General features: G+C 43.8%; 1 protein-coding gene across 9 annotated transcripts in view; it reads right to left on the reverse strand.

Moving 5' to 3' along the window:
• Nucleotides 1-24,476, reverse strand: part of LDB2 (LIM domain binding 2) — a 224,900-nt gene that overhangs the window by 12,072 nt on the left and 188,352 nt on the right. The gene's annotated exons all lie outside the window — the stretch shown is intronic.

Here is a 24,476-nt window from a genome sequence, read left to right on the forward strand (position 1 = left end):
TACAGAATATAACATTTTCATATCTCAAGGATAACTTATTTCTCTTCGCCTACAATTTTCATTTTACATTTTGTTATACACAGGCTTATGCATCTCTTTCTGTTCGCAATCTGTGCTTTCAGAAACCCTGCATTCCTCAGTCTATCCCCTTAGCCTTGGCTCCTCTGTAATCTGCCTGTTCATTCTGCTATGTGACTCCCTTCTCTGACCCTGAAGGACTCTTCCTCTTCCCATTACTATCCATCCCGATTTCTATAACTAGCTTCCACCATCTTTTTACTCCTTGCCTCCGTCTTCCCAGTTCTCTTTCTTTCCATTTCTCTGATTGTCCCCCTTTTACCTTCCTTCCCACTCTGACTTCACGGATGTCAGAAGGGTGAGCACACCAGAAGTGGGGTGAAGCAAGGAGGTGCTGGTCTGCTCAGGGCTCACGCATACAAGGAACATGGGGGTTCTAGGGAGTGAAGAGGGCTTTGTTTTCATTTTTCTTTCATTTTTAAAGCCCTATGCGGCCTAGGACCCTCGTACCTACGGGACCGCCTCCCCTGCCCCGCGGAGGAACTTAAGGTCCACAAATAACAACACTTTGGAAGTCTTGAGCCCCAAGGAGGTTAGATTGGCCTCAACCAGGGCCAGGGCCTTTTCAGTTCTGGCCCCAATCCGGTGGAACGCTCTGTCACAAGAGACTAGGGCCCTGCGGGATTTGACATCTTTCTGCAGGGCCTTTGGGCTGGACTCAGTCTAACCCCATTGATTGATTGATTGAACCCCTTATATGGGATTTGTATATAAATTTTCCCTCGGCTCTTTTTGTAGGAACAGCATGGATAGTTGGCCCCGGTGAATATTTGACATTTTCTCCCCTTATGGCTTGGATCTATAGGCTACCACTAAAACGAGGCTGCATTTTAAACTGTATTCTAACTTATATTTTAATCATTTGGTGTTTTTTGTTTTGTTTTGTTTTGAACGTTTTTACTGTATTTATATTCGGTGTTAGCCGCCCTATTATTATTATTATCTAGCCATTCCAGCTATTCCTCATCAGCCTCAGATTTTAACTCACCCATTATGAGGAGAATTTCAGCCTAATAGAGCATCCTTGGACGTTCATGGGGGGGGGGGATGTTCTGCTTTGAACCTTTCTGAAACATCTAGAAATCTACTTTTCTTTTCCTTTTACCTAATAATTAAAGGTGGTTTCCCACCTGCAACCTGAAGTGATGGTGCAATCTATGCTACCACCTCAGGTTTTGACCCTCGTTCTGCAGCATTTGTTTGCCCTTAAGTCCTAATTTCTCGGGATTCGAAAGATGGTCTTCTCTGACAGAAAGCTGCCCATTCAACAGTGTGAGCGCCTCCATATTCTGAGGTGAGGTAGGTGGTGACTACCTAGGTCCTCTGAGCTGAGGGAGCCTATTTCTGGAATGGGCTGCCCAGAAATATCAATTTGGTACTTCACAGCAATCCTTCTTTGGAGAAATGTTGAGAAATGTTGCCTAGTATTTGCTGCAGAATTTTCTCTTTAAATTTAGATTGTATGGTAGTAGTGTTGGATCGGCAGTTTTGCATTTTTATAGCAATTTTGTTTTTTTGCCCTGCCTGTTGCCAAACATTTTTCTTAATGCTACATTTATGATTAGCAAACATATCACATGAGTGAAACTCAGATAATAAGGTTGTCCTAAAATAACCCAGATCTCCAAGTTTATGTACTAACTTTTATTTACAGATATATAGAGAGAAACATTTTTCTGCCATAATAAAAATGTCCAGCTCTGGAGTTATAATTAATAAACAGATCCATCTTGCAATGTATTATGTCTGCTAGTTTTTCTGTAGTCAGTTGGGATTTCATATAAGAATAGATCAGTTTTTGGAGTTCACAACTAATATTTACATTCTCGGTTGGTTATATTCATTCATATTTTGGTTGTCTTCAATCATTCCTATATTTCCATCAGACACATTCTTTACAAGCAAGACTGCCAAAAAGAGAGCTACTGTAATTCTACCAGTTCTGGGCGCCAGGTGGCAGAACTAACTCAGCTAAGGAACCTAAACCCTCACTTGGCTTGTTATGGTGGAAGCGAAATGCAAATTACTTTCAAGTGAGCTAATTCATTTTGGTTGGCCTTTGCATTTTAAGCAAGGAATACACTGGGTTTTTTTTTAAAGTAATATGCATGCCATATGGCAAGTATATTCAGCGTATTTCTTGAAAGTATATTTTCCCCTTAAAATCCTGTAAGTTGTTAAATTGAAAACCTAGAATGGAAACAGCCCTTAAATCCTAAAAAAGCATCAAAAACAGAAAGACATAATACAGTCTACTGCCAGTCATGAGCAGGATCATATAAATAACAGTGTATGGATTGTGTATCTATAAAGTTTTTCATAAGGGATGCAAACTACATTACACCAAAATTGCCCTAAGAAGGACTATTTTCCAGGCAGAAATCTTCTTTAATGTCTTTGCAGAATCTGGAATAAAGATGGAGATCTTCATTCCAGTTGGTAATTGGGCTGGACTTGAGTTGGTTCTGTGTGCATGCAGTTTATAATCGTTTATATAAATAAATAAATATAAATAAATAAATAAATAAATATAGTTGTTAAATTGTTTTCATATGTGCAACTGTTTTAACTGTTTTTACTGTATATATGTAACTGTTTTATAAATTTATATATTGCAAATCACTCTGGGGTGTCTCATGGGAAACAATTCATAAATAAAATGAATACATGTGACATCAGATGGTTGAAGCCTCTAAACCAGAGTTTAGAGAAATATGTAAGATTACCTTCTCAGACTAAACCACTGGATTATCTATTCTGTATATCACATACAGAATGTGGAAACAGACAGATAGACTCTAAATTTTAGCATAGGTGTTACAGACCGAAGTGCCCCTATTTTCCAGGGACAGTCCCCAATTTACAGAAACCATTCCAGTTTCTGATTTGATCCTGGAATGTCCTGCTTTTCCTTAAAGGTAAAGGGACCCCTGACCGTTAGGTCCAGTCGCGGACGACTCTGGGGTTGTGCGCTCATCTCGCTTTATTGGCTGAGGGAGCCGGCGTTTGTCCGCAGACAGTTTTTCCAGGTCATGTGGTCAGCGTGACTAAGCCACTTCTGGCGAACCAGAGCAGCGCATGGAAACGCCATTTACCTTCCCACCGGAGCGGCACCTATTTATCTACTTGCACTTTGATGTGCTTTCAAACTGCTAGGTTGGCAGGAGCAGGGACTGAACAATGGAAACTCACCCCATTGCGGGGATTCGAACCACCAACCTTCTGATTGGGAAGCCCTAGGTTCTGTGGCTTAATCCACAGCGCCACCCGCGTCCCGCTTTTCCTTAGGCTGTCCCTATTTTCATCAGAGAAATGTTGGAGAGTATGGAATTATGTGACCACCGAGCCAAGGAGATAAGTAATGAAATTACCATTAGAAGACATCTGGAGGCAGACCTGTATAGGGAAGTTTTTTTAATGTTCAGTGTTTTACTATGTTTTTATATCTGTTGGAAGCTGCCCAGAGTGGCTGGGTCAACCCAATCCGATGGGCGGAGTATTATTATTATTATTATTATTATTATTATTATTATTATTATAGGTCGTCCCTATTTCATTGGAGAAATGTTGGATGGTATGGAGTTAATACGCATCTATCCTCAAACTGCACTTTAAGCATTTTGAAAGCTTCAATTTAAACTTTAAAATAGCTTGTATATTGTAGCTGGTAAGATACTAGTTTAAAATCTTACCTCGGTCGTAATATTTGCTATGAATCTCACTAGCTCTCCAATACCCCATGTTAGATCAACATGCTCAAGTATGTGGTGGCTACTCCAACTCAAGATGGTTCTGACAGAATTTAGATCAACTTCTCCAGTTTCAAGTGCAGTTTTCTGACTGAAATGGCATCTTTGCCAGAAAGTAGGTAGAGGGACTTTGATTTGCTGAACCTCTCAGATTATATTATCCTACTGTAAATTGGCTGCAAAGGGATTTGGTTCCAGTCCTTCCTACAGGCTAGATTCCAAAACTGTTGCTGGTGAATTTCCAGACACTTTGGCCATGCTTGTCTTGCAGAATTCTGTTCTGGCCTCCATGCTCTTTAATATTTGCACGAAACCACTGAGGGAGCCCATCTGGAAATTTGGAGTACAGTGCCATCATACCCTCCAACATTTCTCCAATGAAAACAGAGACGTTAATAATAATAATAATAATAATAATAATAATAATAATATTTATACCCCACCCATCTGACTGGATTGCCCTAGCCACTCAGGTCAGCTTCCGACAGATATAAAAACATTATAAAACATTTAAAAACTTCCCTATACAGGGCTGCCTTCAGATGTCTTCTACAGGCTGTATAGTTACTTATCTCCTTGGTTCAGGGGCCACATAACACCATACCCTCTGACATTTCTTGGATGAAAATGGGGGTGGGGGGGGGACCTTCTGAGATAAAATCAGAAACCAGGATGGCTTCTGTAAATCTGGGACTGTCCCTGGAAAATAGCAACACTTGGAGGGTCTGCACCATCTGTATCATGATGATACCCTCCACCACCACTCGTTTTCGTCATATGTCTGGGAGACAGCCACCGCCCTCAATCATTTGCTCTGGTCAGGCTCAGCAACAAACTGAAACTTAATCCATACAAGACAGAGACTCTACTGGTCAGGAGAATTGCTGATCCAAGGATGGTCTTCAGTCTGTTTTTGGTGTGGTAATGCTCCCCTAGAATGATAAGGTTTGCAATTTTCAAGTGTTCCTGAATAGCCAGGTAGTAGCTGGGGCCAGGGGTGTGCTTATACAGTTTAGGTATCCGTTCCTGGAATAGAGGTGGCCTGAGGTATGCAGGCCACAGATCATCAAATTAGTGTAGCACACATTATGTACCTTGGGAAATTGTTCAGAAACTTCAGTTACGACAGAATGCAGCAGTGAGAATTCTGATTGAATCGGTTTTCTACGTTTTTGTTGCAACAAAGCTGGCTTCCAATTCCAGGCCCAATTCAAAGTGTTGGCTACCATCTTTTAATTTGCGTGAGGTTGAGAGCTGAATACTTAAGTGCCATCTTCCCTACTATGAACCAGTCGATCAATCCATATATTTCATCAGCAGAGACCCCTTCTTTGCATTTCACTGCCTTTTGAGGCTCAGTTTTAATGATAGCACACGAGGAGGTATTCTCTTTAGCAGAGTCTACAGTCTGAAACTCCTCATCCAGGAGGTTCTTTTGGTTCTCATGCTGACCATCTTTAAACATCACCTGAAAGCTTTTACAATTTGACAAGCCCCAAGGCCTGGTTGCTGCCTGATTTGTTTTTATCCTTTCCTTTTCTCTCTCTCCTTCTGTGTGTGTGCTGAAATGCTTGTTTAGCTATTGGAAAAGCAAATGCGTATGGTTATATTTTAGTAGTTTAGTTGTAAGCTGCATTGGACAGCTTGTGGGAGTTGGAAAAGCGAGGTAAGAAAGCCTAAAATATATAAAATATAAAGAAACAAGACCATAGCCAGCTACCCACTCTTTCATCCCTGTTCTGCATTTGCAGTTTGGGTATATAAATACTGACCTGCCTTACAGAGCAGTTAATATCACAACCAGATTAGATATGTATAATTGTATTACATGATATTATAGAGTTCTGGATTTTGCTGCATGGAACTGATGGTTGGAAATGATTTCTCTCTCTCTCTCTCTCTCTCTCTCTCACACACACACACACACACACACACACACACTCTGCCTTGAGTGCTTTATGTATAAATTGAAATAGATTGGGAGACAGAGTAGACAGAGGGAAAGATTAGACAGACAGACAGACAGCGTTTTGGGTCATGGGAGTAACATATCATAAAGGCCTCTTCACATTATGTACTTTGATGTTGTACACATAAGATTTTTAAGTGTCCATCAGGGGTCAGCAAACTTTTTCAGCAGAGGTCCACTGGTCCCTCAGCCCTTGTAGCGGGCTGGACTATATTTTTTGGGGAGGGGAAATGAACGAATTTCTATGCCCCACAAATAACCCAGAGATGCATTTTAAATAAAAGGACACATTCTACTCATGTAAAAACACACTGATTCCCGGACCGCCTGCAGGCTAGATTTAGAAGGTGACTGGGCTAGATCCAGTCCCTGGGCCTTACTTTGCCTACCCATGGTGTCCATGATCTGGAAATTTAAAGTGTGAACATGACACACAAGTGTCCCCCCAATAGGCCCATGTCTTAGCTCTGCTGCCTGACTTCCTTTTAACTAGAGATATCTGGAGCCGAACCTCAGATCACTTGCATAGACAATAGGGACTCTTCCGCGGAACTAAGCCCTAAATCTGAAACCTACTGTTGACTTGGCTGATACAAGCAATGTAAGTCTGACCAGAATGCAAAATTCAGAAGCTTATTTACTGTAAGTGGTCCCCAGAGAATATTTATTTAAACTTGCCTTTGGTTCTCTAAATTTGCTACCACCAGTGCTCTCCTTTCTTACATGAAGCTGGTTCAAAGTATCACCATTCAGCGATGGCATCCTGATTACCTTTACAGATTAAAAAGCTTTCTTCTACTCCCTTTTGGAAATGTTTTGTGACCTATCAGAGATTCCCGGGCAAACGGTATCTAAAGGAAACAGCACGGGAAAAAGGTTGGTTTCCCTGCTTGCTGGTTCCCGTCACATGGTGTCTGTGTGTGACATTTCCTTCCTCTCAATTCCTCCACAAAAGGCAAACAATCCGCTATTCAGCAGTTCTGACTCAAATCCTAACACCTGATGCTTCTGATATGCAAACGGCCACCTTTTCCTATTTGTGCAACAATTAGACCTTTATCTGTTTGCAGCTTTCCACTCCGACTATAAAAACGCACCCACTGTCACTTTTGACGTGTGTCCTTGGCAGCTTGCTGAAGTGCGGAAGGACTCCAGAAAGCGGCTCGCCTGATTCAGGTCATCACCGATCCAAAGCAAATGACAGTCATAAAAAAATAAAATAATTCAAGCACACTTCAAAGCGTTCAGGCAAAGTGAAATTTGGCAAATTTAAAACGTTTTGATGAAAGGCGCTCACTCTACAGGCACATGAGAGACAGGGGATGCAACAGGTGTGCCCCCATTGTGACCTCTCCCTCAAGCCAAATGCAGCCCCAAAGCTGTGGATTTGATCTGAAGGATTATTGGAGGTCCAAATTACTCTCTTCAGATGAGCATCTGTAGCATGGAGGCAGGACCTGCACACACGGCCGTACTTTAAAGGTGGAATGCACTCATTCTGCACCCACATGGCACAAAAAGATGCATCACTGTTATTTCAGGTACTTGGTGATCTTTTTAATATGAATTCCCCAAATACCACAACAAAAAGCAAAAGCAATTAAGGGTACAATTAAGCCTCCCGATTGATCACATAAAACTTTCAGGCATTTTAACCGTTTTATTCATCAAATAATGAATTACAAGACTTCTCACCTTGGCTACTGTGTGGGGAGAACAGAGCGTTCATTGGGTACAGACTGCAGCTCTGTCCACAGTCATCTCACCAGAAGCTTATGGCACCAATGTGGCAAAAGCGCCATTTAATTCTAATTCATAAAGGTAAAGGTAAAGGGACCCCTGACCATTAGGTCCAGTCATGGCCGACTCTAGGGTTGCGGCGCTCATCTCGCTTTATTGGCCGAGGGAGCCGGCATACAGCTTCCGGGTCATGGGGCCAGCATGACTAAGCCGCTTCTGGCGAACCAGAGCAGCGCACGGAAATGCCGTTTACCTTCCCGCTGGAGCGGTACCTATTTATCTACTTGTACTTTGAGGTGCTTTCGAACTGCTAGGTGGGCAGGAGCAGGGACTGAGCAATGGGAGCTCACCCCGTTGCGGGGATTCAAACTGCTGACCTTCTGATCAGCAAGTCCTAGGCTCTGTGGTTTAACCCACAGCGCTACCCGCATCCCTATTCTAATTCATATCTGGGCTAAATTAAAGGTGCTGGTTTCGACCTTTAAGGCCCGAGAACAGGGTACCTTCTCCCATATGACCTCTCCCTGCCTGAGAATTGAGATTTAGTTCCGGGACCTTCATACACATGCACTGTCAAGAGTAGGATATATAGCAAATTTCTTCAGTGAGGCGTCTTAATAATATTGGGTGTGAGGAATTCAAATCTATTATTACTGGGCAACTTTTAGCTTGGTAAGTCTATGTTTTATGAAGAAGCACATAAACTGCTTTTGGGAAACCAAAGAATTTTAAGTCTACCTTCTGAAAAAGTCAGGTAATGCAATATTATATTAATATAATAATATAATATAATATAATATAATATAATATAATATAATATAATATAAAACTGCAAGTACTTGGCAATTGTTTTTAATGATTTCTATGCAATTTTACACACATTTTACTTACCAAGCACTTACTTACTAAATTATATTAATTTAACCAAAATATCTTTTGAATTCCCAAGCTATGCTACAACTTTTTAGCGCCTTTCATTTTAGAAATATGAAAGCTGAAAAAATCAGCATGCCCAATTGCCACAGACAATGTTGTCCCAAAATGGATGAAATTTCATGTGCAGGATCTGTGCAGGCTGTCTGTATGTCAGCAGGTCCAATTTAAGGTGCTTATGCTGACATATATAAAGTGGAATGAAGCAAAAATATAAAGCCCTGGAAGACTGGGGATCCAAGTATTCAATAAAACTCCTCTGCCAATACTAACCTGCCTTGAGATCAGAAGAGGAAGCCCCAACCAAATGTTGCTCATTATGTGTAGAATGAGGTAGGGACTTCTTGGTGGTGGTGCCTGGTTATGGAACTTCTTTCCTCTAGTGGCAAGGACAGCTATATCCTTCATGCACTTCTCTTACCACTTAAGACATGGGTAGGGCAACTAAGGCCCAGGGGCCGGATCCAGTCCAATCACATTCTCAATCCGGCCTGTGGACGGTCCAGGAATCAGTGTGTTTTTACATGAGTAGAATGTGTCCTTTTATTTAAAATGCATCTCTGGGTTGTTTGTGGGGCATAGGAATTCGTTCATTATTTTTTTTCCAAAATATAGCCCAGCCCTCACAAGGTCTGAGGGACAGTGGACTGGCCCCCTGTTGAAAAAGTTTGCTGACCCCTGAGTCTTAAGACATTCATACTCAATGAAGCTTTTGATGGAAATGGTTTGCTCTCTGATCTATGTATGTTTACATTTTAATACTGCTCAATTCTTCTATGATGTTTATATAATAGGATTTTTATTGTATTTTATTGCTGACGTTTCATTGTTTTTTTTTATTCTTTAATTTTGCTGTAGGTCTTATAGAGGCTGCTTTCTGATTATTATTATTTTTTAAGAAAAGTGATATACTAATACTTAAAGAAGAAAATAAATACATAAATAAAATCATGTAAATATACATATGAAATGTAAGATAACTTTAAAAAACTACCACCCAGTAGGAATAAGTCACATCTATCTTGAATATTTTCCTTTTCATCTCACATTAACAGTAATGCACCAAAACAAAACAGTCTCTAACATTTATCATGAATGTGTCCTTAAATGATAGCCCTCTGATGAAATTATGTGCTCAATGGATGAAACTGGGCCTTGTCAATTAATCAACTGAAGTTTAGTTGATTCATCTATCAGTTAAACTGATTAAAGCTTGCAACTTAAAGTATAATATACATGCCTGCAATCATGTAAAAAAAGAAGAAGTAACAATGTAAGGCGAAATTCAACAAACTGCTTCTGTAACAAATCTTCTTCTAGGTCCATATGAAATAATCTCATTTCTTCACTTCAGCTCAGGCACAAATGTCATGTAATTCACATAACCGGTTCTATTTTTAGACTGAATTGTAGGAAACTTGCTGCATTAATAAATGGCAGAAAAGCACAGGACTACACTGGCTAGTAATGTGGTAGTGAAATGTAGCCCTGGCCTTTAACCAATAAAGTACTGTTTGCCGTCAAAGCCCTGCAGGTAAAAACAGATTTTCTAAAGGAATGATTAATAAGCTGCCAAACCCTTGATAAATGTGGGTTGTTGTTGTTTTTTTAAGTGATTTGGCTTTTTTCAGCTTCACCAAATCTGTTTACAATGTAAACAAGGTCAGCAAACCTTTTCAGCAGGGGTCCACTGTTCCTCAGACCTTGTGGGGGGCCGGACTATATTTTGGAAAAAGAAGAATGAACGAATTCCTATACCCCACAAATAGCCCAGAGATGCGTTTTCAATAAAAGCACACATTCTACTCATGTAAAAAACACCAGGCAGGCCCCACAAATAACCCAGGGATGCATTTTAAATAAAAGGACACATTCTACTCATGTAAAAACACGCTGATTCCTGGACCGTCCGCGGGCCGGATTGAGAAGGTGATTGGGCCGGATCCCATGCCTACCCATGGTTTACATCAAAGAAGTCCTCACTCAAATAGAAATTGAGAATGACATATGTCTCATAAAACAAAATGAATTTTTTTAATGAAAGAAAGAAAGAAAGAAAGAAAGAAAGAAAGAAAGAAAGAAAGAAAGACGAATCTTTAAAACCATGAATGCACCAACACCTAGAGTAACAAAATGGGTAACACAAGGTGTTCCAAGGACAGCGCTGAGCTTGCCTGGGATCCACTGGATCCCAAGTCAGACTCACTGCCACCACCCAACGGCATCAGGCCTGGATGACACGGGTTCAAATCCTATCTCTGCCATGAGCTTTTTCTCTCTCACTTTCCTGGAATTTGGCTTGGCTCTATACTTATAAGCAAACACAAACGCTCTTTGGTTTTTGTTTTAAAAAGGACGTAAGTTCAGAGTTTCTTAATCTCCTCTACTTCATTACAAACCTCTAGATTCATGCCCTGTGGCCAGATGGATGTTTACATAAACACAGTTACACTGCAACAGAAGTCCATTTCGAGGTTACATAAAATAAAAGAGCAATTACTGGAAAATGGAACTTTTTAATTAAATGTATTTGAAAGAAGTAGGGATTAATGATTTTAAAGCAGGAGAGTATTTAATGCTTACAGCCATGAATCATCCCCACCAAAGCTGCAATCCTACTGTTTGTCAGTAGTGCTTTCCAGTACTGATATTCCTTGTACTGAATTATGCCTTAAACTCCAGGTCATAGTGAGAAATCGGGTCCTCTCTTAAAGAGGGCACATGTTGCAGTGAGACCTGGCAACCAAACCCTGTGTTGTGGGTGGGTACATTTGGATAACCACAACACCCGATTGGTAGGTCCCTTGATGCAGGGTTCAATCAGGCCAATGGGACGCAGGCTAAACGGATCAAGGGACCTATTTAAACCCATGCACATGACCCAGAGCTTCCTCTTTCGGTGCGTGCATCAGAACACCCGCCGACCTCTCCCTATATTAAGGGCTGTCCGCTTGACCTTGCTATGCCGTCATGTGTCGTCTGTCGTTGGGACAGGGGCACGGCAGGAATTTTCCCCACTTGGCTGATTGGCTGTTGCCATTTCGGTTTCACCTTCCGCGTAGCAAATCATCACAACTTGTAAGGTTGCGGATAGGCTCTGGTTCAGGTGATAGGGATGGGAGAACGCTCACGCCATCCCTATGTGAAGGGTATTCCGTTAAAGGAATCCAGGGACTCGGTGGTTTGGTCAACCCCTAAGAGGGGGTTGTGCCCGTGCCTGAGTCCAGGGGGACATTTGGGTGGCAGAGTTAACCTGTTCCTGGCTTTCCGCTTATCCAGATGTTCACCCTTGGCTGACCAATGCTAGAACCCTGGGTCAGCGCTACCTCCATGGCAGGGAGCTAGTCGAACCAGGGCCTATGCAACCAGTCACTTGCTGTAATCAATAAAGTTTTGGCCTAAATTCTGCCAAAAACCAAACCAAAATTTGAGACATGTGTGAATTTACAGTGGTGCCTCGCAAGACGAAAATAATCTGTTCTGCGAGTCTCTTCGTCTAGCGGTTTTTTCGTCTTGCGAAGCAACCCTATTAGCGGCTTAGCGCTATTAGCGGTTTAGCGGCTATTAAAGGCTTAGCGGCTTAGCAGCTAAAAGGCTATTAGTGGCTTAGCGGCTTAGAAAAAGGGGGGGGGAGCGGAAAAAACCGCAAGACTCGCAAGACGTTTCCATCTTGCGAAGCAAGCCCATAGGGAAAATCGTTTTACAAAGCGCATTGAAAAACGGAAAACCCTTTCGTCTAGCGGGTTTTTCGTCTTGTGAGGCATTCGTCTTGCGGGGCACCACTGTATTCAGGGGGGAGGTTTCTGGGTCTGAACACGCAAACTCCTTTTAGTGGATGGCCACTTCATGATGGGTAGCAGGTGTGGGACACACCTCAACTTACCCCCCCCCCCCGACCTGTTGGCCCACCCCATGGCTCAGATGCTTCTCCTATGCAAGGACCACCTTTGCAAGCTGGCAGCCAAGAGCACCCTTCTGGTGGAAACACCATTTGCTTATCCCTGTCCTATATTATGCTTACAACAATAATATCATTAACATTTTTCTATCCAAAACTAAAAACTTTGTGGGGGGGAGTTATTATTTGAATGTACATGACAATGAATGCAGTATGTGGGTTTCCCCAAGCATCAGATTGTTTATTTTACATTTCAGACTACTTTTAAGAAATTAATGTGTGATTTGTAGGTGCGCACGTCTCTGCAAAAAAACCTGCCCTATGAAAACTGAGAGCTGCACATCTTAACAGCCTGCTATGACATCATAAAAAAAGCCAGGGGATATTTCATTTTTGCTTGTTTTGCACAATGTCAATCTAATAGGCCGGGTTCCGCACACTTCTAAAAGACACGCCAATCTAGAAGAAAAAAATACTGGTTTATAGCCTGGAAGAGGATATTTTAACATGCAGGCCTTTCCTTGATGCACAGTGCAGAAGGAAACTCAGCCACAGACATCCAAACAGAATGGACGTTTATTTTTCTGCTTAGAATTTCAGGCAGAGACTGAAGCTGCTATTGAATACTTTATTGGACCACATATTCCTGTACAGCAGTCTAGATGAACTCTGCACCCTCCAGTCATTGCTAAATCCAGGGGGAACTGGCAGGCAAAAGAATTAGCTGGACAGAAAGGGGAGGATTCAAAGTGACCATGGCACTCTCTCTCTCTCTCTCTCCTCTCTCTCTCTCTCTCTCTCTCCTCTCTCTCTCTCTCCTGCTACCTTTCTCTTCCACTGAATCATATAAGATATATGAATACAGACTACAGCTTGCCCCCAATACAATACCTGCATATCTCCATGCCTACCCAAAACCTGCCCAAGGAGAAGAAGAAGAAGAATTTAGTGCAGGGGATTGGGTGGGAAGCCCAAGTAAAAATGTACTATGAGGGTTGTTTATTAAAGATTTCCCCTGACCCACTTCTGGTTATCGTAGGAGGATGAAATTGCACATGTATAATGCTACATCTCTCCATAGGTAACGTGGTAATTTGTAGCTCTGCACTCCTAACAGTTTCTCTGTTACTGGTGCTAATGTGGAGTAACGTCTGATAATGGAACCAGTTGAATGCAGAGCGGTCATCAGGTTCCTGTACTTGAAAGGGCGCACACCAAGGGAGACGTTCATCTCATTGAACTTATGGGGAAGATGTCTTCTTGTATGACGTAGTCAAGCACTGGCATCGTCAGTTCAAGTGTGGTCAGACTTCAATGGAATGGCTCCCATTCCTGGGCAACCACAGCAAGTGGAGGGCGCCATTTTGGAGGAACATCGCATAACCATTCGCCAACTAGCTGCAGATGTCAAGATCAGTGTGGGCTCTGCAGAAAAAATCATCCATGACCATTTGCACACGGGAAAGGTGTCCACACCATGGGTTCCCCAGCTGCTGATGCCGTTCTAGAAGTAGGAACGAGTCACATGCTCACGGGCTCTTTTGGTCATGTGTCATGAAAACCATGATGACTTCTTAACTGACTAATTACTCAGGAGGAAACATGGGTCCATCATGAGACTAAATCCCAGTCCAAACAATGGAAGCACTCTGCCTCACCACCTCCAAAGAAGGCACATGTCCAACCATCAGTGGGCAAGGTCATGATCACGATCTTTTGGGACCAGCACGGAGTAGTGACGATGGATTTCCTGGCAAAGGGGACCACAATTACCGGGACATACTACGCTTCACTGCTGCAGAAATTGTAGAAGGCCATCACAATTGAGAGGTGTGGTATACTGACCAAAGGTGTCCGTCTCCTGCAGGATAACGCCCCGGTTCACAACTCGCATGTTGCTCAGATGAAAGCGCAGTCCTGTAGCTAGGAAATCTTTCCTCACCCCGCTTATTCTCCCAACCATAGGACTTCCACCTCTTTCCAACCATGAAGTTATTTTTGAAGGGCAAGCTTTTTCCAGATGATGAAATGCTGATTTCTGAGGTCAAGTTGTGGCTTCTGAAGCAACCTGCCGACTTTTGCAGACAGGGTCTCCACAGCTGCATAAAGTGATAGAAGAAGTGTGTGACTCTTGCTGGTAGCTATGTAGAGAAGGACTGTGCCCAGTTTCGTTTGTCTCAGTCCATGGGAAGTACGTCAGGGGAAATCTTTAACGAACGCCCTTCGTAGTGATGGGTTTGTGCCGTTAGGGAGAGCAAAGCCTGCTGGTTCAACCTTCCCTGGTCAATCTGGAATACAGCCTTGAGGTACTCCTGCATCAGAGGCCCAGGAGCAGGCGAGACTATGGCTCCTTCTCATCCAATTCAGAGCTGCTGGTTAATAACCCTGGTTTATAACTACAGTGGCGTTTAATCACTTCCTCTGCTTCTGTTGTCTCTTCCTGGCAGCTGTGGCTGCTTACGTAGGGGTGCTGTACTTTCCAGAGTGCTTTGGTTTAGCATCAGATCTTGCAGATCATTACAGCTCCCTCCTTTAATTCCAGTGGATGAATCTGGATGGCGGTTAGGCATTGGAGTATTCGGTTGGAGGGGAGGGGAGGTGGCGGCCATCACCTACCCCTCCTATTTCAAGGCTATCCCGTTAAAGGAATCTAGGGGGCGTGTCCTCTGTCTGAAGCCCAGACGGGGGCCAGGGCCATAGCACGACCTCTATTGGTGACCCTGGGGAATTCCTAGTTGATGTGCATCAACAGGGCTCCCCCTATCAGTGGTTAACCCTTACTAGACTCCCGGCAGGCGGGCAGGAGTCAGATATAGTTATTGGTTCCAATGCCTAAGCCAATACCACTCAAATTCTGTAATCAATAAAGTTGTGGCCTTTTTCAGCCCATTAACCTGAATTCTAGTGTCAAGTAGAAGAGAAGAGGAGTTTGGATTTGATATCCCGCTTTATCACTACCCGAAGAAGTCTCAAAGCGGCTAACATTCTCCTTTCCCTTCCTCCCCCACAACAAACACTCTGTGAGGTGAGTGAGGCTGAGAGACTTCAGAGAAGTGTGACTAGCCCAAGGTCACCCAGCAGCTGCATGTGGAGGAGCGGGGAATCGAACCCGGTTCACCAGATTACGAGTCTACCGCTCTTAACCACTACACCACACTGGCTCCCTTTATTCTACAATGGGGGAGGGTTCAGGACCTTGCCACGCAAACCACAGCCATGCACATCAAATCACCATTATCACTCACCAGGAAGGCACACCAGGAAGTTAACTATAACTCCCTTCTCTTTTATGAGTCAATGCATTGTTACATGAAGTAGAGGATCAGCTTTGGTTCTCGCAGCATGGAAAAACAAGACCGTTTCCCCTTAAGTTAGCAGACTGCTTTCCCCCCGTCCAGATATGTTAGTTTGATGAATGCTATGTTCTGACCCTGGGCAGAGAGCTAGCAGAGAGGATGGACAAATTCCCTCAAGTACTTCAAGATTGGTTGTTGAACCAGAAGAACATGCAAAGCCCAAGTCTGCAGGTGTAGCTCAATTTATCTTCTCTGATACTCCCTTACAGGCTGGGGGGAAAGAACTTATCAGTGAAATACAGTGTGTGACAGAAGGAGGGGGGAGAATTCAGCAATAACTGATAGTCAGAAAGTGACAGAAGAGATTCACTGTAAGTATGTACAAAGTGACGGCCACTGGAACAAAATGTGAATTTCACACATACACTATGATGAGAACCTGAACATGAGGTAAATAAACAGGAAAGAGATCTTGGGTTCAGGGGTATTAAATTATATATATATAGTGCTCCTTTGCTTTTCAATTTGCATTTTGTTATTTTATTCCCTTTTTATTTTTAATTCTATTCTTTGTATATTGTATTGTTGTTTTATTGCTATGGCCGATGGCTGATGCAAATAAAGATTCATTCATTCATTCATTCCCTGTAACTTGCTGTTATTTTTATTGATTATAGTCTAGAAATTATTTATTGTAACTGTTAAGAGTGAATTTCTGTTTAACTATTATTTGCTGATATTTAATCTTATCATGTACCATTATATTCTAATGGATTATTCAATATTACCTTACTTGTAATAAGCTGTTTATTTAAAAGTTATGATTTTATTATGACATTTTTTTGCAATGAAACAGGTTGTTATAAGGTGTGTGATCTTTGCTGTTTCTTCAGCTTGTGAACCACCTTGTGTAAAGTAATATCGAAAGGTGGTATATAAATTAAGGACAATGGTGACTTAAGATGACTGGTGAGGGACCATCATGTCTTGCTTTTCTCAAAGCCAGATTCATACAGGACTTCAGCCTACACTCGAGTAGGACCCTGGCAGAGACACATGCCCGACTGGCATGTTCTCTCCCTCCTGGTTGATCGTTCGGGAGCTTCATAAGCTTTCTTCAGCCCGAACATCACAGCGGCAGATGCCAACTGACACCAGCACACTTAGGGATCCGCAGAGTTTGCAGAGCATTGTGTGACAGACCTCAGCAACCCAGCATTTTGGCTAATCTACTTTATTTACATATAAACACACACGGAGCACTGCAACATGGCTCCCTGTCTCTCTAGCATCAGACAGCAAAGAGAAAAAGAACAAAGGACAATAGTCCCACTTCACGGAACACAGTAACACAAACATCCTGTCTCCATCACTTCTCACTCTGTGGAGTCAAAACATGCACCGTCATGTGAAACACAACAATCCCATGACTGCAATCATGGAGCAGGAATTCTAACAAGTTGGTGGGCCAAACTATGGTTTACCAGGACTGGAGCTCACAGCTGCTTTGTGGTCCTGTTGACTCTTGTGCCATACTGAACTAAGCTAAGGTAGGGTTTAGTGTGTTGTCCAAACTCAGAATTTGGGTTAAGCTCCCTCCTCACTAACCATGAGCTGCAGCTCCTTTCCGTAGGGGCTATGCTATATTTCAATGGGGGGCGGAGGACCACACAGAGATGGAATGGGATGGAGCATCATGGAATAGTCGAAGGAGCACTCCGTGCTGCAACATTTTGATGCAGGTTACCCTTGCATATCCCAAATAAATAAATAAAGGACCAGATGCGCAGCCTGGGAGTCACAGGTGTCCATGGAGGCGCAGGTCAATTCTGTGTCCAGGACAGCTGTTTGCCAGCTCTATCTGGTACGCAGGCTGAGACCCTACCTGCCTGCGGACTGTCTTGCAAGACTGGTGCATGCTCTGGTTATCTCCCGCTTGGACTACTGCAATGCTACTTTTGAAGACTGGTGACTGGGAGCGGCCGCTGAGACCACATAACACCGGTCTTGAAAGACCTACATTGGCTCCCAGTACGTTTCTGAGCACAATTCAAACTGTTGGTATTGACGTTTAAAGCCCTAAACGGCCTTGGTCCTGTATACCTGAAGGAGCGTCTCCACCCTCATCGTTCTGCCCGGACACTGAGGTCTACTGCCGAGGACCTTCTGGCGTTTCCTTGCTGCAAGAAGCCAAGTTACAGGGAACCAGGCAGAGGGCCTTCTCGGTAGTGGCACCTGCCCTATGGAACACCCTCCCACCAGATGTCAAAAAGAACAACTACCAGACTTTTAGAAGACATCTGAAGGCAGCCCTCTTTAGGGAAGCTTTTAATGTTTAACAGACGATTGCATTTTAATACTTTGTTGGAAGCTGCCCAGAGTGGCTGGGGAAACCCAGCCAGATGGGCGGGGTATAAATAAATAAATAAATAAATAAATAAATAAATAAATAAATAAATATTACATACATTAAAAACTAAAATGATGCCTAGGGTGATTGAAATGATAAGAAGCTGGCTTGACATTTGTGGCTTCTTAGCTCTGAAGAGAGCTGAATTATGTGGAATTCAGTAGGGTGGTATGGGTCATCATGTTAGACATCAGAAATGACCCAGAGCCTTACATCAGCTTAGGTTGCCAATCTCTGAGATTTATGGGAGAAGGAAAATGGAGAGAGGGGGTGTCTCCCCTAGCAGACTGGGCGGAAACTGGAGACACTCAGTGGACACAGGGAATGGTACCTGATGGATCAGCAGCAGCAGCATAGCCCGGCTATAACTGGAAGCTGAAGAATGGATGCAGCAGGCATGGGAGAAGAGCTAAGAGCAAAAACTCTCACCAATCCTGGAGAAGGCTAAAACCTGGACACATCAGAGAAACCCCCAGACCTGGCAGACCTAGGTTTTACATGTCTGCTTGAGTGCTTTTTAAAAGATTTTTCCATACAACTACTGATCAGGACTAACCATCCCTTGTTTTTAAGATACAATAAAATCAAAGTCTAAGATGGGATGACTTTAGGAGTTACTTAATGTCCCTCATACATATTTTATGTGAAACAGTCTGATCTGCAACAGAAAAAGAGGCTGTGGACCGTTAATTAAAGCAGCCCTCTACGCTCTCTTTCTGCTCTTAAATCTGTTTTCTTGGTCTAGATGAGTTACATTTCCACCCACCCCACTTGCAGTAACAATTCTGTTTTCTTTTTCTCGTATCCTGAAAGCTCCTATTCATTGCTTTGGGCTCACCATAGAGCCAGAATCTATGACTAAATTGAAATAATGTTTACCTTGCTACAAAAAATAAAATAAAATGCATAATAAAAACAACTTTTCTTTTGCCTGCATGCGGTATGGCATTTCCACAGTGAGAAAATAGCTCAAGGGAGTGGTGAAATTAATTTCAAGAAATTGGATTTTTGTGGGTACAAAAGACTTCAGAGTGAATGACTAACTGTGGGGACATTGGGATAAGAGGAAATATTCTCATTGACTTCAACAGAAGCCGGGCTGAACTCTATTAATAAAATTTAACTTCAAATGTTGCAATACTGAAGCAGTCATAGCCTCAGAAAAAGAGGGAAATTGAAGAATTTCAGAAGGCCAGTTTCAAATATACAGTGGTACCTTGGTTCTCAAATGCCTTGGTACTCAAACAACTTGGAACCCAAACACTGCAAACCAGGAAGTTAGTGTTCCAGTTTGCAAACTTTTTTCAGAAGCCGAACGTGCTCTGTTTTGAGTGCCACACTTCTGTTTTGAGTGTTACGCTTCCAATTTGAGTGCCACACTTCTGATTTGAGTGGCACACCTCTGTTTTGTGTGTTACACTGAGGTCTGTCTGTTTTTGCTATTTATTTGTGTTTTTGTTTTTGCGGCTTTTTTGTTTTCTTTTTGTGACTGTGTGGAACCCAGTTCTGCTACTGATCGATTGATTGTGTGATTGCAGTACATTATTTATTGCTTTCATTTTATGGATCAATGGTCTCATTAGATAGTAAAATTCATGTTAAATTGCTGTTTTAGGGGTTGTTTTTCAAAGTCTGGAATGGATTAATCCATTTTGCATTACTTTCTATGAGAAAGTGACCCTTGGTTTTGGAACGCATTGGTTTTGGAACTGTCTTCCAGAACGGATTAAGTTTGAGAACCAAGGCACGACCATGTGGTGGGCCAGACTATATTTTGTAAAAAAAATTGAATGAATTCCTGTGACCCACAAATAACTCAGAGATGCATTTTCAATAAAAGAACATGTTCTACTCATGTAAAAACACCAGGCAGGCCCCACAAATAACCCAGGGATGCATTTTAAATCAAAGGACACATTCTACTCATGTAAAAACACGCTGATTCCCGGACCGTCCATGAGCCAGATTTAGAAGGCAATTGGGCCGCATCCAGCCCATGGGCCTTAGGTTGCCTACCCCTGCTCTAGGTTGATCTACTCTACATGTGAGACTGCTGGTACTGCAGAACTGAGGATGCAATAAGTTGCTAAGAATCCTGAGCTGATAGAATGGAGTGTCCCACTCTAGACTGTTGGTGAATCATCATAGATCTATAAGTGGAACACCAGCACATCGGGGAGCAAGCCTGGGTGGAAGCACTCTTATTCACATGACAGGGTTTTTTTTAAATTGGCAATGAGGTCCCCCCCCCAATGCAGTACAGAATTCAAAAACAGCACCCCAACCAGCTGCTTGAAGAGGGGCAGTTGATGCCACTACTTTAGGATTCTTTATGGACGTGGGTGGCGCTGTGGGTTAAGCCACAGAGCCTAGGACTTGCCGATCAGAAGGTTGGCGGTTCGAATCCCCACGACGGGGTGAGCTCCCGTTGCTCGGTCCCTGCTCCTGCCAACCTAGCAGTTCGAAAGCACGTCAAAAGTGCAAGTAGATAAATAGGTACCGCTCTGGTGGGAAGGTAAACGGCGTTTCCGTGCGCTGCTCTGGTTTGCCAGACCTGAAGCGGCTTAGTCATGCTGGCCCAGGGGCGCCGACTTATAAAAAATATTGGGGGGGCCCACTGTGCGATTTGCGCTTTTTTTGCACGCACCTGCTTCCTGCTAGTACGGTGGATCCAGGGAACTGATGCTGCTGCTTCGCTTTTCGTGTGTGGACAGGAGGGGAGGGAGGGAGGTTGCTGGCTATCCAGGGCAGGAGGGGAATTTTTTGGTGGTGGTGGGGCGCCTGACTGCCCCATCGGTGCATCCACCTCCACAACGGCCGCGCTGCCTTGTTGCACACCTTTTTGGAGCAGCGGCTGCAAAGTTTGGGAAGTGCGCAGCGACTTGTGCCGCTTTGCAACTGCGCAGGCCAGCGCGGCGGGAAAAGGAGAGCGCTGTTGTGTGGGAGGAGCCGAGCAGCACTTGGCCCGGGTTGAAGCGGCGGCGGCTGCATTGTGCAAGCGCTCTTTGGGCAGGCTAGAGTTACACGGAGGGATGCGGAGGAGGGAAGGAGCTCCCCCCTTCCCCATCCCAGCCAGTTTCCAACAGCAGCAGAATTGACCACCTCCTTTCCCCGTCGCACCGGACGGCAGGCAGAGAACCGGCCCAGCAAAGAGACACATAGGGGTGGGAGGCCAGAGGAGGGGCAGAGGGGAGGGAACAAACAAGTATTGGGGGGCAGAGCCCCCCAAACGAATTTTTGAGGGGGCTCGGGCCCCCTCAGGCCCCATGGAGTCGGCGCCTATGTGCTGGCCACATGACCTGGAAGCTGTATGCCAGCTCCCTCGGCCAACAAAGCGAGATGAGCGCCGCAACCCCAGAGTCGGCCACGACTGGACCTAATGGTCAGGGGTCCCTTTACCTTTACTTTATAGGATTCAGTCCCATGTTTTTGTCTAGCTTTAGTTTTTTCATCAATATGCTACTCTAGTTAGCACACCAGAAAAAAACACCACCCAATTCTTTGGTAAAATATATTGAAACCTCGATTGTTTCCATATTAGGTTTCGGGTGCAACATTGAGCTATTCAGCACTTTTTACAGAGTTTACATTGCAAGTGGAAATTTAAGCATGCAGTCTGAAGCGCTACAGTCCTCGCTGCTTCCTCCTCAGGATTCTGTGTGTCTCCTCATTTGGGGATACATACTGCAGACGGAGTCTAGGCCCCTGCCAGTTGGGCCGCTGGGGCAGGTAAATGTTTCACTGCTGCAGAAGGCCTTGAATACCAAACTCCAAAATCAATTTAATTTGCATAAACCGCCAGCGATGTTCTTGTGGGAATTTCTCCAGCTCAGAGTGAAAGCAATCCCTTACATACGGCACAAGGGGACAAAACTGTTCTGGCTACCTCTTGTGTGCTGACCCTCTCCCTATCTGGACTGGGGGGGGGGGGGAGAGGTTGAATTCTCCCTTCTACTCCACTATAGTCCTAGCTAGGCTAGCCCTCGCACTCCCCTTATTTTTTTAAAGAAAAGAGACATGACCAGTTCTAATTATAATCGAATTATAACCAGCGAAAACACATTTAATGTAATGTATAGAGCAGGGACGCGGGTGGCGCTGTGGGTTAAACCACACAGCCTAGGAGTTGCTGATCAGAAGGTCAGCGGTTCGAATCCCCACGACGGGGTGAGCTCCTGTTGTTTGGTCCCTGCTCCTGCCAACCTAGCAGTTCGAAAGCACGTCAAAGTGCAAGTAGATAAATAGGTACTGCTCTGGTGGGAAGGTAAACGCCGTTTCCATGTGCTGCTCTGGTTCGCCAGCAGCGGCTTAGTCATGCTAGCCACATGACCTGGAAGCTGTCTGCAGACAAACGCCGGCTCCCTCGGCCTATAGAGTGAGATGAGCGTGCAACCCCAGAGTCGGTCATGACTGGACCTAATGGTCAGGGGTCCCTTTACCTTTACCGAGCAGGGGTTGGCAATGTGTGGCCCATGGGCCAGATCCGGCCCACAAAGACTGTTTTACCAGCCCACGAGCTGCCCCAGAACCAAGCTGCCCACTTGGCAAGTCCCCCACGCGCTGCGCTAAACAGGCGTCGCATGGCGCAGGGACATGCTGAGCAGCGCCAGAAATTGCATACCCATAAACTTCTGTGCATGCCCATAAACCCAAAATCGCTTCTGCACAGGTGCTATTTTCGGTGTCTGGGCATACGCAGAAGCAATTTCCGGTGCTGCGGACATGTGCAGATGCGATTTCTGGCGTTGTGCTGCGCCGGCCCGGCCCACAGACGATCTCCATGGGAGTGATCAGGCCCATGGGCAGTAAGCCTTGCTGACCCCTGGTATAGAGGCAGAACTAACGGGACTCAGACACCCATGATTTCAAAGTAATTTATCAAGACACTTAAAAGGGGGTCTAATTCTCCAGTGGAAATGCAAACTTGATCTTGAAATGTACCTCTATAGGCTAAAGGTGGATGGATCGTGGAGTGAGTGTGTTTGTGGTGGATGCAGTGCACAGCAAGCATGCGACTGTGGGGAATGGCTGAGCTGGAACCTTCTCCTGGGTATCTAGTGTTGTATACGGGGCTTTTTAAAAATAGTAATTATACGTAGATACATTCAGTCATGTTCATCCGTCTACCTGCAGAATTTATTTAACTCCTCAGTGAGAATAAGACATGGCGTAACACAGGGGTTGCCAACACCAAGATGGCAGCTGGAAAAAAAGTCTCATAAAACATTCCATCAAAATCCCACAATGCACTGCTGGTTTTTCCTGCTCAGTTCCTGTTTGCAATAGACCCTGCCTCCTTAAACATTTGGAAGTAAGATTTGAAACATTAAATATGTTAATCGGCGGAGAGAGTAATGGGCTACCTAAGGGTTCCTAATGAGTTTGAGGTTGAAGTAACATTTGAAGTAGGAGACTTCCTGGATCAAACTTCACCACCCTAACCTTCCTGCACCAGGAAGTCCAAACTTCACCTGATTACCATAAACATTAAAATAAAATGAGGAATTCTATCAATCACGCAGCCCTGAACCTAGAGGAAAATATGGGATTTGTGCCAGTCCTAGAGAAACTGAGCCTTACATAAAATATTCTAACAGTGCAATCCTATGAAGAAAGTTCCACTTTCTTGAAACCTAAGAGTTTGTTGTTCTGATTTATGCTCTTCTCTAAAATGAATTTGGTGCTATCTTAAACATGGATCCATGGTAACAGTAAAGCAGACCTTTCTCACAATTTTGTTGCCTTTGATTTTTTTTTAAAATGGCGGGTGTGGGGACAGAAATTGCACCTTCTTATTCTCTTGGTTGCTTCTACTGAATGCTTCAGAGATTCTTTTCATCTGTAGCTTCAGTGTCATCCTCTTTAATTTTGACCTCCAGAGTTCACCTATAATCAGCTTGGGTTCTCCTACACAATATACCTTGTCTTGGGGGCCAACTTAAACCAAGACCTCTGCACCCTTCACAATATCCTGCCTATCAAAGCCTGCCTCAGATGTGGCAATAGATTTCATTTCTGCTTGTGTTGTGTATCCTTAATGCCCTTAACAAACAGCTTTATTTCTGCTGTAGCAATTCTACCTCTCGGAATTATATTACTCGCCAGCATAGCTTCCCAACTACACTGGTGTCAAAAAAGAAGAAAGATCATTCGTGGAGTCATCATTGTAAAACCCCCAAATCCTATCAGTTTCCAAACCCTTTCCATTGATTTCCTCCTAGCTATCTCATTCCCATGGACTGCAAGAAGATCAAACCTATCCATTCTTAGGGAAATCAGCCCTGAGTGCTCACTGGAAGGACAGATCCTGAAGATGAGGCTCCAATACTTTGGCCACCTCATGAGAAGAGAAGACTCCCTGGAAAAGACCTTGATGTTGGGAAAGATGGAGGGCACAAGGAGA

This window comes from Podarcis muralis, chromosome 9, assembly GCF_964188315.1.
Source record: "Podarcis muralis chromosome 9, rPodMur119.hap1.1, whole genome shotgun sequence".
NCBI lineage: Eukaryota > Metazoa > Chordata > Lepidosauria > Squamata > Lacertidae > Podarcis > Podarcis muralis.